Raw genomic sequence first — 16,140 nt, forward strand, 5'->3', positions numbered from 1 at the left:
TCACTTCTTTAAACTCAGTAATGCATTTTGGATGTGTACCTAGAGTTTAAAGCAGAAAAACAGGAACTTTTAGAATTTTCATTTTTTAACCAAAACGACAGGACCGGAGCTGATAAAAATGTTGATATGGATGTTATTTTTTTTCTGACTGCGATTTCAAAACCATGCACCAGAATTCACTTCTTTCAACTCAGTAATGCATTTTGGATGTGTACCTAGAGTTTAAAGCAGAAAAACAGGAACTTTTAGAATTTTCATTTGTTGACCAAAACGACAGGACCGGACCTGATAAAAATGTTGATATGGATGTTATTTTTTTTCTGACTGCGATTTCAAAACCATGCACCAGAATTCACTTCTTTCAACTCAGTAATGCATTTTGGATGTGTACCTAGAGTTTAAAGCAGAAAAACAGGAACTTTTAGAATTTTCATTTTTTGACCAAAACGACAGGACCGGAGCTGATAAAAATGTTGATATGGATGTTATTTTTTTTCTGACTGCGATTTCAAAACCATGCACCAGAATTCACTTCTTTAAACTCAGTAATGCATTTTGGATGTGTACCTAGAGTTTAAAGCAGAAAAACAGGAACTTTTAGAATTTTAATTTTTTGACCAAAACGACAGGACCGGAGCTGATAAAAATGTTGATATGGATGTTATTTTTTTTCTGACTGCGATTTCAAAACCATGCACCAGAATCAACTTCTTTCAACTCAGTAATGCATTTTGGATGTGTACCTAGAGTTTAAAGCAGAAAAACAGGAACTTTTAGAATTTTCATTTTTTGACCAAAACGACAGGACCGGAGCTGATAAAAATGTTGATATGGATGTTATTTTTTTCTGACTGCGATTTCAAAACCATGCACCAGAATTCACTTCTTTCAACTCAGTAATGCATTTTGGATGTGTACCTAGAGTTTAAAGCAGAAAAATAGGAACTTTTAGAATTTTCATTTGTTGACCAAAACGACAGGACCGGAGCTGATAAAAATGTTGATATGGATGTTATTTTTTTTCTGACTGCGATTTCAAAACCATGCACCAGAATTCACTTCTTTTAACTCAGTAATGCATTTTGGATGTGTACCTAGAGTTTAAAGCAGAAAAACAGGAACTTTTAGAATTTTCATTTTTTGACCAAAACGACAGGACCGGAGCTGATAAAAATGTTGATATGGATGTTATTTTTTTCTGACTGCGATTTCAAAACCATGCACCAGATTTCACTTCTTTCAACTCAGTAATGCATTTTGGATGTGTACCTAGAGTTTAAAGCAGAAAAACAGGAACTTTTAGAATTTTCATTTTTTGACCAAAACGACAGGACCGGAGCTGATAAAAATGTTGATATGGATGTTATTTTTTTTCTGACTGCGATTTCAAAACCATGCACCAGAATTCACTTCTTTAAACTCAGTAATGCATTTTGGATGTGTACCTAGAGTTTAAAGCAGAAAAACAGGAACTTTTAGAATTTTCATTTTTTAACCAAAACGACAGGACCGGAGCTGATAAAAATGTTGATATGGATGTTATTTTTTTTCTGACTGCGATTTCAAAACCATGCACCAGAATTCACTTCTTTCAACTCAGTAATGCATTTTGGATGTGTACCTAGAGTTTAAAGCAGAAAAACAGGAACTTTTAGAATTTTCATTTGTTGACCAAAACGACAGGACCGGACCTGATAAAAATGTTGATATGGATGTTATTTTTTTTCTGACTGCGATTTCAAAACCATGCACCAGAATTCACTTCTTTCAACTCAGTAATGCATTTTGGATGTGTACCTAGAGTTTAAAGCAGAAAAACAGGAACTTTTAGAATTTTCATTTTTTGACCAAAACGACAGGACCGGAGCTGATAAAAATGTTGATATGGATGTTATTTTTTTTCTGACTGCGATTTCAAAACCATGCACCAGAATTCACTTCTTTAAACTCAGTAATGCATTTTGGATGTGTACCTAGAGTTTAAAGCAGAAAAACAGGAACTTTTAGAATTTTCATTTTTTGACCAAAACGACAGGACCGGAGCTGATAAAAATGTTGATATGGATGTTATTTTTTTCTGACTGCGATTTCAAAACCATGCACCAGAATTCACTTCTTTCAACTCAGTAATGCATTTTGGATGTGTACCTAGAGTTTAAAGCAGAAAAACAGGAACTTTTAGAATTTTAATTTTTTGACCAAAACGACAGGACCGGAGCTGATAAAAATGTTGATATGGATGTTATTTTTTTCTGACTGCGATTTCAAAACCATGCACCAGAATTCACTTATTTCAACTCAGTAATGCATTTTGGATGTGTACCTAGAGTTTAAAGCAGAAAAACAGGAACTTTTAGAATTTTCATTTGTTGACCAAAACGACAGGACCGGAGCTGATAAAAATGTATATATGGATGTTATTTTTTTTCTGACTGTGATTTCAAAACCATGCACCAGAATTCACTTCTTAAAACTCAGTAATGCATTTTGGATGTGTACCTAGAGTTTAAAGCAGAAAAACAGGAACTTTTAGAATTTTCATTTTTTGACCAAAACGACAGGACCGGAGCTGATAAAAATGTTGATATGGATGTTATTTTTTTTCTGACTGCGATTTCAAAACCATGCACCAGAATTCACTTCTTTCAACTCAGTAATGCATTTTGGATGTGTACCTAGAGTTTAAAGCAGAAAAACAGGAACTTTTAGAATTTTCATTTGTTGACCAAAACGACAGGACCGGAGCTGATAAAAATGTTGATATGGATGTTATTTTTTTTCTGACTGCGATTTCAAAACCATGCACCAGAATTCACTTCTTTCAACTCAGTAATGCATTTTGGATGTGTACCTAGAGTTTAAAGCAGAAAAACAGGAACTTTTAGAATTTTCATTTTTTGACCAAAACGACAGGACCGGAGCTGATAAAAATGTTGATATTGATGTAATTTTTTTTCTGACTGCGGTTTCAAAACCATGCACCAGAATCAACTTCTTTCAACTCAGTAATGCATTTTGGATGTGTACCTAGAGTTTAAAGCAGAAAAACAGGAACTTTTAGAATTTTCATTTTTTGACCAAAACGACAGGTCCGGAGCTGATAAAAATGTTGATATTGATGTAATTTTTTTTCTGACTGCGGTTTCAAAACCATGCACCAGAATCAACTTCTTTCAACTCAGTAATGCATTTTGGATGTGTACCTAGAGTTTAAAGCAGAAAAACAGGAACTTTTAGAATTTTCATTTGTTGACCAAAACGACAGGACCGGAGCTGATAAAAATGTTGATATGGATGTTATTTTATTTCTGACTGCGATTTCAAAACCATGCACCAGAATTCACTTATTTCAACTCAGTAATGCATTTTGGATGTGTACCTAGAGTTTAAAGCAGAAAAACAGGAACTTTTAGAATTTTCATTTTTTGACCAAAACGACAGGACCGGAGCTGATAAAAATGTTGATATGGATGTTATTTTTTTTTCTGACTGCGATTTCAAAACCATGCACCAGAATTCACTTCTTTCAACTCAGTAATGCATTTTGGATGTTTACCTAGAGTTTAAAGCAGAAAAACAGGAACTTTTAGAATTTTCATTTTTTGACCAAAACGACAGGACCGGAGCTGATAAAAATGTTGATATGGATGTTATTTTATTTCTGACTGCGATTTCAAAACCATGCACCAGAATCAACTTCTTTAAACTCAGTAATGCATTTTGGATGTGTACCTAGAGTTTAAAGCAGAAAAACAGGAACTTTTAGAATTTTCATTTGTTGACCAAAACGACAGGACCGGAGCTGATAAAAATGTTGATATGGATGTTATTTTTTTTCTGACTGCGATTTCAAAACCATGCACCAGAATTCACTTCTTTCAACTCAGTAATGCATTTTGGATGTGTACCTAGAGTTTAAAGCAGAAAAACAGGAACTTTTAGAATTTTCATTTTTTGACCAAAACGACAGGACCGGAGCTGATAAAAATGTTGATATGGATGTTATTTTTTTTCTGACTGCGATTTCAAAACCATGCACCAGAATTCACTTCTTTCAACTCAGTAATGCATTTTGGATGTGTACCTAGAGTTTAAAGCAGAAAAACAGGAACTTTTAGAATTTTCATTTTTTGACCAAAACGACAGGACCGGAGCTGATAAAAATGTTGATATGGATGTTATTTTTTTCTGACTGCGATTTCAAAACCATGCACCAGATTTCACTTCTTTCAACTCAGTAATGCATTTTGGATGTGTACCTAGAGTTTAAAGCAGAAAAACAGGAACTTTTAGAATTTTCATTTTTTGACCAAAACGACAGGACCGGAGCTGATAAAAATGTTGATATGGATGTTATTTTTTTTTCGGACTGCGATTTCAAAACCATGCACCAGAATTCACTTCTTTAAACTCAGTAATACATTTTGGATGTGTACCTAGAGTTTAAAGCAGAAAAACAGGAACTTTTAGAATTTTCATTTTTTGACCAAAACGACAGGACCGGAGCTGATAAAAATGTTGATATGGATGTTATTTTTTTTCTGACTGCGATTTCAAAACCATGCACAAGAATCAACTTATTTCAACTCAGTAATGCATTTTGGATGTGTACCTAGAGTTTAAAGCAGAAAAACAGGAACTTTTAGAATTTTCATTTTTTGACCAAAACGACAGGACCGGACCTGATAAAAATGTTGATATGGATGTTATTTTTTTTCTGACTGCGATTTCAAAACCATGCACCAGAATTCACTTCTTTCAACTCAGTAATGCATTTTGGATGTGTACCTAGAGTTTAAAGCAGAAAAACAGGAACTTTTAGAATTTTCATTTGTTGACCAAAATGACAGGACCAGAGCTGATGAAAATGTTGATATGGATGTTATTTTTTTTCTGACTGCGATTTGAAAACCATGCACCAGAATTCACTTTTTTAAACTCAGTAATGCATTTTGGATGTGTACCTAGAGTTTAAAGCAGAAAAACAGGAACTTTTAGAATTTTCATTTTTTGACCAAAACGACAGGACCGGAGCTGATAAAAATGTTGATATGGATGTTATTTTTTTTCTGACTGCGATTTCAAAGCCATGCACCAGAATTCACTTCTTTCAACTCAGTAATGCATTTTGGATGTGTACCTAGAGTTTAAAGCAGAAAAACAGGAACTTTTAGAATTTTCATTTGTTGACCAAAACGACAGGACCGGAGCTGATAAAAATGTTGATATGGATGTTATTTTTTTTCTGACTGCGATTTCAAAACCATGCACCAGAATTCACTTCTTTCAACTCAGTAATGCATTTTGGATGTGTACCTAGAGTTTAAAGCAGAAAAACAGGAACTTTTAGAATTTTCATTTTTTGACCAAAACGACAGGACCGGAGCTGATAAAAATGTTGATATGGATGTTATTTTTTTCTGACTGCGATTTCAAAACCATGCACCAGATTTCACTTCTTTCAACTCAGTAATGCATTTTGGATGTGTACCTAGAGTTTAAAGCAGAAAAACAGGAACTTTTAGAATTTTCATTTTTTGACCAAAACGACAGGACCGGAGCTGATAAAAATGTTGATATGGATGTTATTTTTTTTTCGGACTGCGATTTCAAAACCATGCACCAGAATTCACTTCTTTAAACTCAGTAATACATTTTGGATGTGTACCTAGAGATTAAAGCAGAAAAACAGGAACTTTTAGAATTTTCATTTTTTGACCAAAACGACAGGACCGGAGCTGATAAAAATGTTGATATGGATGTTATTTTTTTTCTGACTGCGATTTCAAAACCATGCACAAGAATCAACTTATTTCAACTCAGTAATGCATTTTGGATGTGTACCTAGAGTTTAAAGCAGAAAAACAGGAACTTTTAGAATTTTCATTTTTTGACCAAAACGACAGGACCGGACCTGATAAAAATGTTGATATGGATGTTATTTTTTTTCTGACTGCGATTTCAAAACCATGCACCAGAATTCACTTCTTTCAACTCAGTAATGCATTTTGGATGTGTACCTAGAGTTTAAAGCAGAAAAACAGGAACTTTTAGAATTTTCATTTTTTGACCAAAACGACAGGACCGGAGCTGATAAAAATGTTGATATGGATGTTATTTTTTTCTGACTGCGATTTCAAAACCATGCACCAGAATTCACTTCTTTCAACTCAGTAATGCATTTTGGATGTGTACCTAGAGTTTAAAGCAGAAAAACAGGAACTTTTAGAATTTTCATTTTTTGACCAAAACGACAGGACCGGAGCTGATAAAAATGTTGATATGGATGTTATTTTTTTCTGACTGCGATTTCAAAACCATGCACCAGAATTCACTTATTTCAACTCAGTAATGCATTTTGGATGTGTACCTAGAGTTTAAAGCAGAAAAACAGGAACTTTTAGAATTTTCATTTGTTGACCAAAACGACAGGACCGGAGCTGATAAAAATGTATATATGGATGTTATTTTTTTTCTGACTGTGATTTCAAAACCATGCACCAGAATTCACTTCTTAAAACTCAGTAATGCATTTTGGATGTGTACCTAGAGTTTAAAGCAGAAAAACAGGAACTTTTAGAATTTTCATTTTTTGACCAAAACGACAGGACCGGAGCTGATAAAAATGTTGATATGGATGTTATTTTTTTTCTGACTGCGATTTCAAAACCATGCACCAGAATTCACTTCTTTCAACTCAGTAATGCATTTTGGATGTGTACCTAGAGTTTAAAGCAGAAAAACAGGAACTTTTAGAATTTTCATTTGTTGACCAAAACGACAGGACCGGAGCTGATAAAAATGTTGATATGGATGTTATTTTTTTTCTGACTGCGATTTCAAAACCATGCACCAGAATTCACTTCTTTCAACTCAGTAATGCATTTTGGATGTGTACCTAGAGTTTAAAGCAGAAAAACAGGAACTTTTAGAATTTTCATTTTTTGACCAAAACGACAGGACCGGAGCTGATAAAAATGTTGATATTGATGTAATTTTTTTTCTGACTGCGGTTTCAAAACCATGCACCAGAATCAACTTCTTTCAACTCAGTAATGCATTTTGGATGTGTACCTAGAGTTTAAAGCAGAAAAACAGGAACTTTTAGAATTTTCATTTTTTGACCAAAACGACAGGTCCGGAGCTGATAAAAATGTTGATATTGATGTAATTTTTTTTCTGACTGCGGTTTCAAAACCATGCACCAGAATCAACTTCTTTCAACTCAGTAATGCATTTTGGATGTGTACCTAGAGTTTAAAGCAGAAAAACAGGAACTTTTAGAATTTTCATTTGTTGACCAAAACGACAGGACCGGAGCTGATAAAAATGTTGATATGGATGTTATTTTATTTCTGACTGCGATTTCAAAACCATGCACCAGAATTCACTTATTTCAACTCAGTAATGCATTTTGGATGTGTACCTAGAGTTTAAAGCAGAAAAACAGGAACTTTTAGAATTTTCATTTTTTGACCAAAACGACAGGACCGGAGCTGATAAAAATGTTGATATGGATGTTATTTTTTTTTCTGACTGCGATTTCAAAACCATGCACCAGAATTCACTTCTTTCAACTCAGTAATGCATTTTGGATGTTTACCTAGAGTTTAAAGCAGAAAAACAGGAACTTTTAGAATTTTCATTTTTTGACCAAAACGACAGGACCGGAGCTGATAAAAATGTTGATATGGATGTTATTTTATTTCTGACTGCGATTTCAAAACCATGCACCAGAATCAACTTCTTTAAACTCAGTAATGCATTTTGGATGTGTACCTAGAGTTTAAAGCAGAAAAACAGGAACTTTTAGAATTTTCATTTGTTGACCAAAACGACAGGACCGGAGCTGATAAAAATGTTGATATGGATGTTATTTTTTTTCTGACTGCGATTTCAAAACCATGCACCAGAATTCACTTCTTTCAACTCAGTAATGCATTTTGGATGTGTACCTAGAGTTTAAAGCAGAAAAACAGGAACTTTTAGAATTTTCATTTTTTGACCAAAACGACAGGACCGGAGCTGATAAAAATGTTGATATGGATGTTATTTTTTTTCTGACTGCGATTTCAAAACCATGCACCAGAATTCACTTCTTTCAACTCAGTAATGCATTTTGGATGTGTACCTAGAGTTTAAAGCAGAAAAACAGGAACTTTTAGAATTTTCATTTTTTGACCAAAACGACAGGACCGGAGCTGATAAAAATGTTGATATGGATGTTATTTTTTTCTGACTGCGATTTCAAAACCATGCACCAGATTTCACTTCTTTCAACTCAGTAATGCATTTTGGATGTGTACCTAGAGTTTAAAGCAGAAAAACAGGAACTTTTAGAATTTTCATTTTTTGACCAAAACGACAGGACCGGAGCTGATAAAAATGTTGATATGGATGTTATTTTTTTTTCGGACTGCGATTTCAAAACCATGCACCAGAATTCACTTCTTTAAACTCAGTAATACATTTTGGATGTGTACCTAGAGTTTAAAGCAGAAAAACAGGAACTTTTAGAATTTTCATTTTTTGACCAAAACGACAGGACCGGAGCTGATAAAAATGTTGATATGGATGTTATTTTTTTTCTGACTGCGATTTCAAAACCATGCACAAGAATCAACTTATTTCAACTCAGTAATGCATTTTGGATGTGTACCTAGAGTTTAAAGCAGAAAAACAGGAACTTTTAGAATTTTCATTTTTTGACCAAAACGACAGGACCGGACCTGATAAAAATGTTGATATGGATGTTATTTTTTTTCTGACTGCGATTTCAAAACCATGCACCAGAATTCACTTCTTTCAACTCAGTAATGCATTTTGGATGTGTACCTAGAGTTTAAAGCAGAAAAACAGGAACTTTTAGAATTTTCATTTGTTGACCAAAATGACAGGACCAGAGCTGATGAAAATGTTGATATGGATGTTATTTTTTTTCTGACTGCAGGAACTTTTAGAATTTTCATTTGTTGACCAAAATGACAGGACCAGAGCTGATGAAAATGTTGATATGGATGTTATTTTTTTTCTGACTGCGATTTGAAAACCATGCACCAGAATTCACTTTTTTAAACTCAGTAATGCATTTTGGATGTGTACCTAGAGTTTAAAGCAGAAAAACAGGAACTTTTAGAATTTTCATTTTTTGACCAAAACGACAGGACCGGAGCTGATAAAAATGTTGATATGGATGTTATTTTTTTTCTGACTGCGATTTCAAAGCCATGCACCAGAATTCACTTCTTTCAACTCAGTAATGCATTTTGGATGTGTACCTAGAGTTTAAAGCAGAAAAACAGGAACTTTTAGAATTTTCATTTGTTGACCAAAACGACAGGACCGGAGCTGATAAAAATGTTGATATGGATGTTATTTTTTTCTGACTGCGATTTCAAAACCATGCACCAGAATTCACTTCTTTCAACTCAGTAATGCATTTTGGATGTGTACCTAGAGTTTAAAGCAGAAAAACAGGAACTTTTAGAATTTTCATTTTTTGACCAAAACGACAGGACCGGAGCTGATAAAAATGTTGATATGGATGTTATTTTTTTTCTGACTGCGATTTCAAAACCATGCACCAGAATTCACTTCTTTCAACTCAGTAATGCATTTTGGATGTGTACCTAGAGTTTAAAGCAGAAAAACAGGAACTTTTAGAATTTTCATTTGTTGACCAAAACGACAGGACCGGAGCTGATAAAAATGTCTATATGGATGTTATTTTTTTCTCGGACTGCGATTTCAAAACCATGCACCAGAATTCACTTCTTTAAACTCAGTAATGCATTTTGGATGTGTACCTAGAGTTTAAAGCAGAAAAACAGGAACTTTTAGAATTTTCATTTGTTGACCAAAACGACAGGACCGGAGCTGATAAAAATGTTGATATGGATGTTATTTTTTTTTCTGACTGCGATTTCAAAACCATGCACCAGAATTCACTTCTTTCAACTCAGTAATGCATTTTGGATGTGTACCTAGAGTTTAAAGCAGAAAAACAGGAACTTTTAGAATTTTCATTTTTTGACCAAAACGACAGGACCGGAGCTGATAAAAATGTTGATATGGATGTTATTTTTTTCTGACTGCGATTTCAAAACCATGCACCAGAATTCACTTATTTCAACTCAGTAATGCATTTTGGATGTGTACCTAGAGTTTAAAGCAGAAAAACAGGAACTTTTAGAATTTTCATTTGTTGACCAAAACGACAGGACCGGAGCTGATAAAAATGTTGATATGGATGTTATTTTTTTTCTGACTGTGATTTCAAAACCATGCACCAGAATTCACTTCTTAAAACTCAGTAATGCATTTTGGATGTGTACCTAGAGTTTAAAGCAGAAAAACAGGAACTTTTAGAATTTTCATTTTTTGACCAAAACGACAGGACCGGAGCTGATAAAAATGTTGATATGGATGTTATTTTTTTTCTGACTGCGATTTCAAAACCATGCACCAGAATTCACTTCTTTCAACTCAGTAATGCATTTTGGATGTGTACCTAGAGTTTAAAGCAGAAAAACAGGAACTTTTAGAATTTTCATTTGTTGACCAAAACGACAGGACCGGAGCTGATAAAAATGTTGATATGGATGTTATTTTTTTTCTGACTGCGATTTCAAAACCATGCACCAGAATTCACTTCTTTCAACTCAGTAATGCATTTTGGATGTGTACCTAGAGTTTAAAGCAGAAAAACAGGAACTTTTAGAATTTTCATTTTTTGACCAAAACGACAGGACCGGAGCTGATAAAAATGTTGATATTGATGTAATTTTTTTTCTGACTGCGGTTTCAAAACCATGCACCAGAATCAACTTCTTTCAACTCAGTAATGCATTTTGGATGTGTACCTAGAGTTTAAAGCAGAAAAACAGGAACTTTTAGAATTTTCATTTTTTGACCAAAACGACAGGTCCCGGAGCTGATAAAAATGTTGATATTGATGTAATTTTTTTCTGACTGCGGTTTCAAAACCATGCACCAGAATCAACTTCTTTCAACTCAGTAATGCATTTTGGATGTGTACCTAGAGTTTAAAGCAGAAAAACAGGAACTTTTAGAATTTTCATTTGTTGACCAAAACGACAGGACCGGAGCTGATAAAAATGTTGATATGGAAAAACCATGCACCAGAATTCACTTCTTTCAATTCATTTTTTGACCAAAACGACAGGACCGGAGCTGATAAAAATGTTGATATGGATGTTATTTTTTTTCTGACTGCGATTTCAAAACCATGCACCAGAATTCACTTCTTTCAACTCAGTAATGCATTTTGGATGTTTACCTAGAGTTTAAAGCAGAAAAACAGGAACTTTTAGAATTTTCATTTTTTGACCAAAACGACAGGACCGGAGCTGATAAAAATGTTGATATGGATGTTATTTTATTTCTGACTGCGATTTCAAAACCATGCACCAGAATCAACTTCTTTAAACTCAGTAATGCATTTTGGATGTGTACCTAGAGTTTAAAGCAGAAAAACAGGAACTTTTAGAATTTTCATTTGTTGACCAAAACGACAGGACCGGAGCTGATAAAAATGTTGATATGGATGTTATTTTTTTTCTGACTGCGATTTCAAAACCATGCACCAGAATTCACTTCTTTCAACTCAGTAATGCATTTTGGATGTGTACCTAGAGTTTAAAGCAGAAAAACAGGAACTTTTAGAATTTTCATTTTTTGACCAAAACGACAGGACCGGAGCTGATAAAAATGTTGATATGGATGTTATTTTTTTTCTGACTGCGATTTCAAAACCATGCACCAGAATTCACTTCTTTCAACTCAGTAATGCATTTTGGATGTGTACCTAGAGTTTAAAGCAGAAAAACAGGAACTTTTAGAATTTTCATTTTTTGACCAAAACGACAGGACCGGAGCTGATAAAAATGTTGATATGGATGTTATTTTTTTCTGACTGCGATTTCAAAACCATGCACCAGATTTCACTTCTTTCAACTCAGTAATGCATTTTGGATGTGTACCTAGAGTTTAAAGCAGAAAAACAGGAACTTTTAGAATTTTCATTTTTTGACCAAAACGACAGGACCGGAGCTGATAAAAATGTTGATATGGATGTTATTTTTTTTTCGGACTGCGATTTCAAAACCATGCACCAGAATTCACTTCTTTAAACTCAGTAATACATTTTGGATGTGTACCTAGAGTTTAAAGCAGAAAAACAGGAACTTTTAGAATTTTCATTTTTTGACCAAAATGACAGGACCGGAGCTGATAAAAATGTTGATATGGATGTTATTTTTTTTCTGACTGCGATTTCAAAACCATGCACAAGAATCAACTTATTTCAACTCAGTAATGCATTTTGGATGTGTACCTAGAGTTTAAAGCAGAAAAACAGGAACTTTTAGAATTTTCATTTTTTGACCAAAACGACAGGACCGGACCTGATAAAAATGTTGATATGGATGTTATTTTTTTTCTGACTGCGATTTCAAAACCATGCACCAGAATTCACTTCTTTCAACTCAGTAATGCATTTTGGATGTGTACCTAGAGTTTAAAGCAGAAAAACAGGAACTTTTAGAATTTTCATTTGTTGACCAAAATGACAGGACCGGAGCTGATGAAAATGTTGATATGGATGTTATTTTTTTTCTGACTGCGATTTGAAAACCATGCACCAGAATTCACTTTTTTAAACTCAGTAATGCATTTTGGATGTGTACCTAGAGTTTAAAGCAGAAAAACAGGAACTTTTAGAATTTTCATTTTTTGACCAAAACGACAGGACCGGAGCTGATAAAAATGTTGATATGGATGTTATTTTTTTTCTGACTGCGATTTCAAAACCATGCACCAGAATTCACTTCTTTCAACTCAGTAATGCATTTTGGATGTGTACCTAGAGTTTAAAGCAGAAAAACAGGAACTTTTAGAATTTTCATTTGTTGACCAAAACGACAGGACCGGACCTGATAAAAATGTTGATATGGATGTTATTTTTTTTCTGACTGCGATTTCAAAACCATGCACCAGAATTCACTTCTTTCAACTCAGTAATGCATTTTGGATGTGTACCTAGAGTTTAAAGCAGAAAAACAGGAACTTTTAGAATTTTCATTTGTTGACCAAAACGACAGGACCGGAGCTGATAAAAATGTTGATATGGATGTTATTTTTTTTCTGACTGTGATTTCAAAACCATGCACCAGAATTCACTTCTTAAAACTCAGTAATGCATTTTGGATGTGTACCTAGAGTTTAAAGCAGAAAAACAGGAACTTTTAGAATTTTCATTTTTTGACCAAAACGACAGGACCGGAGCTGATAAAAATGTTGATATGGATGTTATTTTTTTTCTGACTGCGATTTCAAAACCATGCACCAGAATTCACTTCTTTCAACTCAGTAATGCATTTTGGATGTGTACCTAGAGTTTAAAGCAGAAAAACAGGAACTTTTAGAATTTTCATTTGTTGACCAAAACGACAGGACCGGAGCTGATAAAAATGTTGATATGGATGTTATTTTTTTTCTGACTGCGATTTCAAAACCATGCACCAGAATTCACTTCTTTCAACTCAGTAATGCATTTTGGATGTGTACCTAGAGTTTAAAGCAGAAAAACAGGAACTTTTAGAATTTTCATTTTTTGACCAAAACGACAGGACCGGAGCTGATAAAAATGTTGATATTGATGTAATTTTTTTTCTGACTGCGGTTTCAAAACCATGCACCAGAATCAACTTCTTTCAACTCAGTAATGCATTTTGGATGTGTACCTAGAGTTTAAAGCAGAAAAACAGGAACTTTTAGAATTTTCATTTTTTGACCAAAACGACAGGTCCGGAGCTGATAAAAATGTTGATATTGATGTAATTTTTTTTCTGACTGCGGTTTCAAAACCATGCACCAGAATCAACTTCTTTCAACTCAGTAATGCATTTTGGATGTGTACCTAGAGTTTAAAGCAGAAAAACAGGAACTTTTAGAATTTTCATTTGTTGACCAAAACGACAGGACCGGAGCTGATAAAAATGTTGATATGGATGTTATTTTATTTCTGACTGCGATTTCAAAACCATGCACCAGAATTCACTTCTTTCAACTCAGTAATGCATTTTGGATGTGTACCTAGAGTTTAAAGCAGAAAAACAGGAACTTTTAGAATTTTCATTTTTTGACCAAAACGACAGGACCGGAGCTGATAAAAATGTTGATATGGATGTTATTTTTTTTTCTGACTGCGATTTCAAAACCATGCACCAGAATTCACTTCTTTCAACTCAGTAATGCATTTTGGATGTTTACCTAGAGTTTAAAGCAGAAAAACAGGAACTTTTAGAATTTTCATTTTTTGACCAAAACGACAGGACCGGAGCTGATAAAAATGTTGATATGGATGTTATTTTATTTCTGACTGCGATTTCAAAACCATGCACCAGAATCAACTTCTTTAAACTCAGTAATGCATTTTGGATGTGTACCTAGAGTTTAAAGCAGAAAAACAGGAACTTTTAGAATTTTCATTTGTTGACCAAAACGACAGGACCGGAGCTGATAAAAATGTTGATATGGATGTTATTTTTTTTCTGACTGCGATTTCAAAACCATGCACCAGAATTCACTTCTTTCAACTCAGTAATGCATTTTGGATGTGTACCTAGAGTTTAAAGCAGAAAAACAGGAACTTTTAGAATTTTCATTTTTTGACCAAAACGACAGGACCGGAGCTGATAAAAATGTTGATATGGATGTTATTTTTTTTCTGACTGCGATTTCAAAACCATGCACCAGAATTCACTTCTTTCAACTCAGTAATGCATTTTGGATGTGTACCTAGAGTTTAAAGCAGAAAAACAGGAACTTTTAGAATTTTCATTTTTTGACCAAAACGACAGGACCGGAGCTGATAAAAATGTTGATATGGATGTTATTTTTTTCTGACTGCGATTTCAAAACCATGCACCAGATTTCACTTCTTTCAACTCAGTAATGCATTTTGGATGTGTACCTAGAGTTTAAAGCAGAAAAACAGGAACTTTTAGAATTTTCATTTTTTGACCAAAACGACAGGACCGGAGCTGATAAAAATGTTGATATGGATGTTATTTTTTTTTCGGACTGCGATTTCAAAACCATGCACCAGAATTCACTTCTTTAAACTCAGTAATACATTTTGGATGTGTACCTAGAGTTTAAAGCAGAAAAACAGGAACTTTTAGAATTTTCATTTTTTGACCAAAATGACAGGACCGGAGCTGATAAAAATGTTGATATGGATGTTATTTTTTTTCTGACTGCGATTTCAAAACCATGCACAAGAATCAACTTATTTCAACTCAGTAATGCATTTTGGATGTGTACCTAGAGTTTAAAGCAGAAAAACAGGAACTTTTAGAATTTTCATTTTTTGACCAAAACGACAGGACCGGACCTGATAAAAATGTTGATATGGATGTTATTTTTTTTCTGACTGCGATTTCAAAACCATGCACCAGAATTCACTTCTTTCAACTCAGTAATGCATTTTGGATGTGTACCTAGAGTTTAAAGCAGAAAAACAGGAACTTTTAGAATTTTCATTTGTTGACCAAAATGACAGGACCGGAGCTGATGAAAATGTTGATATGGATGTTATTTTTTTTCTGACTGCGATTTGAAAACCATGCACCAGAATTCACTTTTTTAAACTCAGTAATGCATTTTGGATGTGTACCTAGAGTTTAAAGCAGAAAAACAGGAACTTTTAGAATTTTCATTTTTTGACCAAAACGACAGGACCGGAGCTGATAAAAATGTTGATATGGATGTTATTTTTTTTCTGACTGCGATTTCAAAACCATGCACCAGAATTCACTTCTTTCAACTCAGTAATGCATTTTGGATGTGTACCTAGAGTTTAAAGCAGAAAAACAGGAACTTTTAGAATTTTCATTTGTTGACCAAAACGACAGGACCGGACCTGATAAAAATGTTGATATGGATGTTATTTTTTTTCTGACTGCGATTTCAAAACCATGCACCAGAATTCACTTCTTTCAACTCAGTAATGCATTTTGGATGTGTACCTAGAGTTTAAAGCAGAAAAACAGGAACTTTTAGAATTTTCATTTGTTGACCAAAACGACAGGACCGGAGCTGATGAAAATGTTGATA

This window comes from Crinia signifera, chromosome 11 (assembly GCF_055691185.1).
Source record: "Crinia signifera chromosome 11, ASM5569118v1, whole genome shotgun sequence".
Lineage (NCBI taxonomy): Eukaryota > Metazoa > Chordata > Amphibia > Anura > Myobatrachidae > Crinia > Crinia signifera.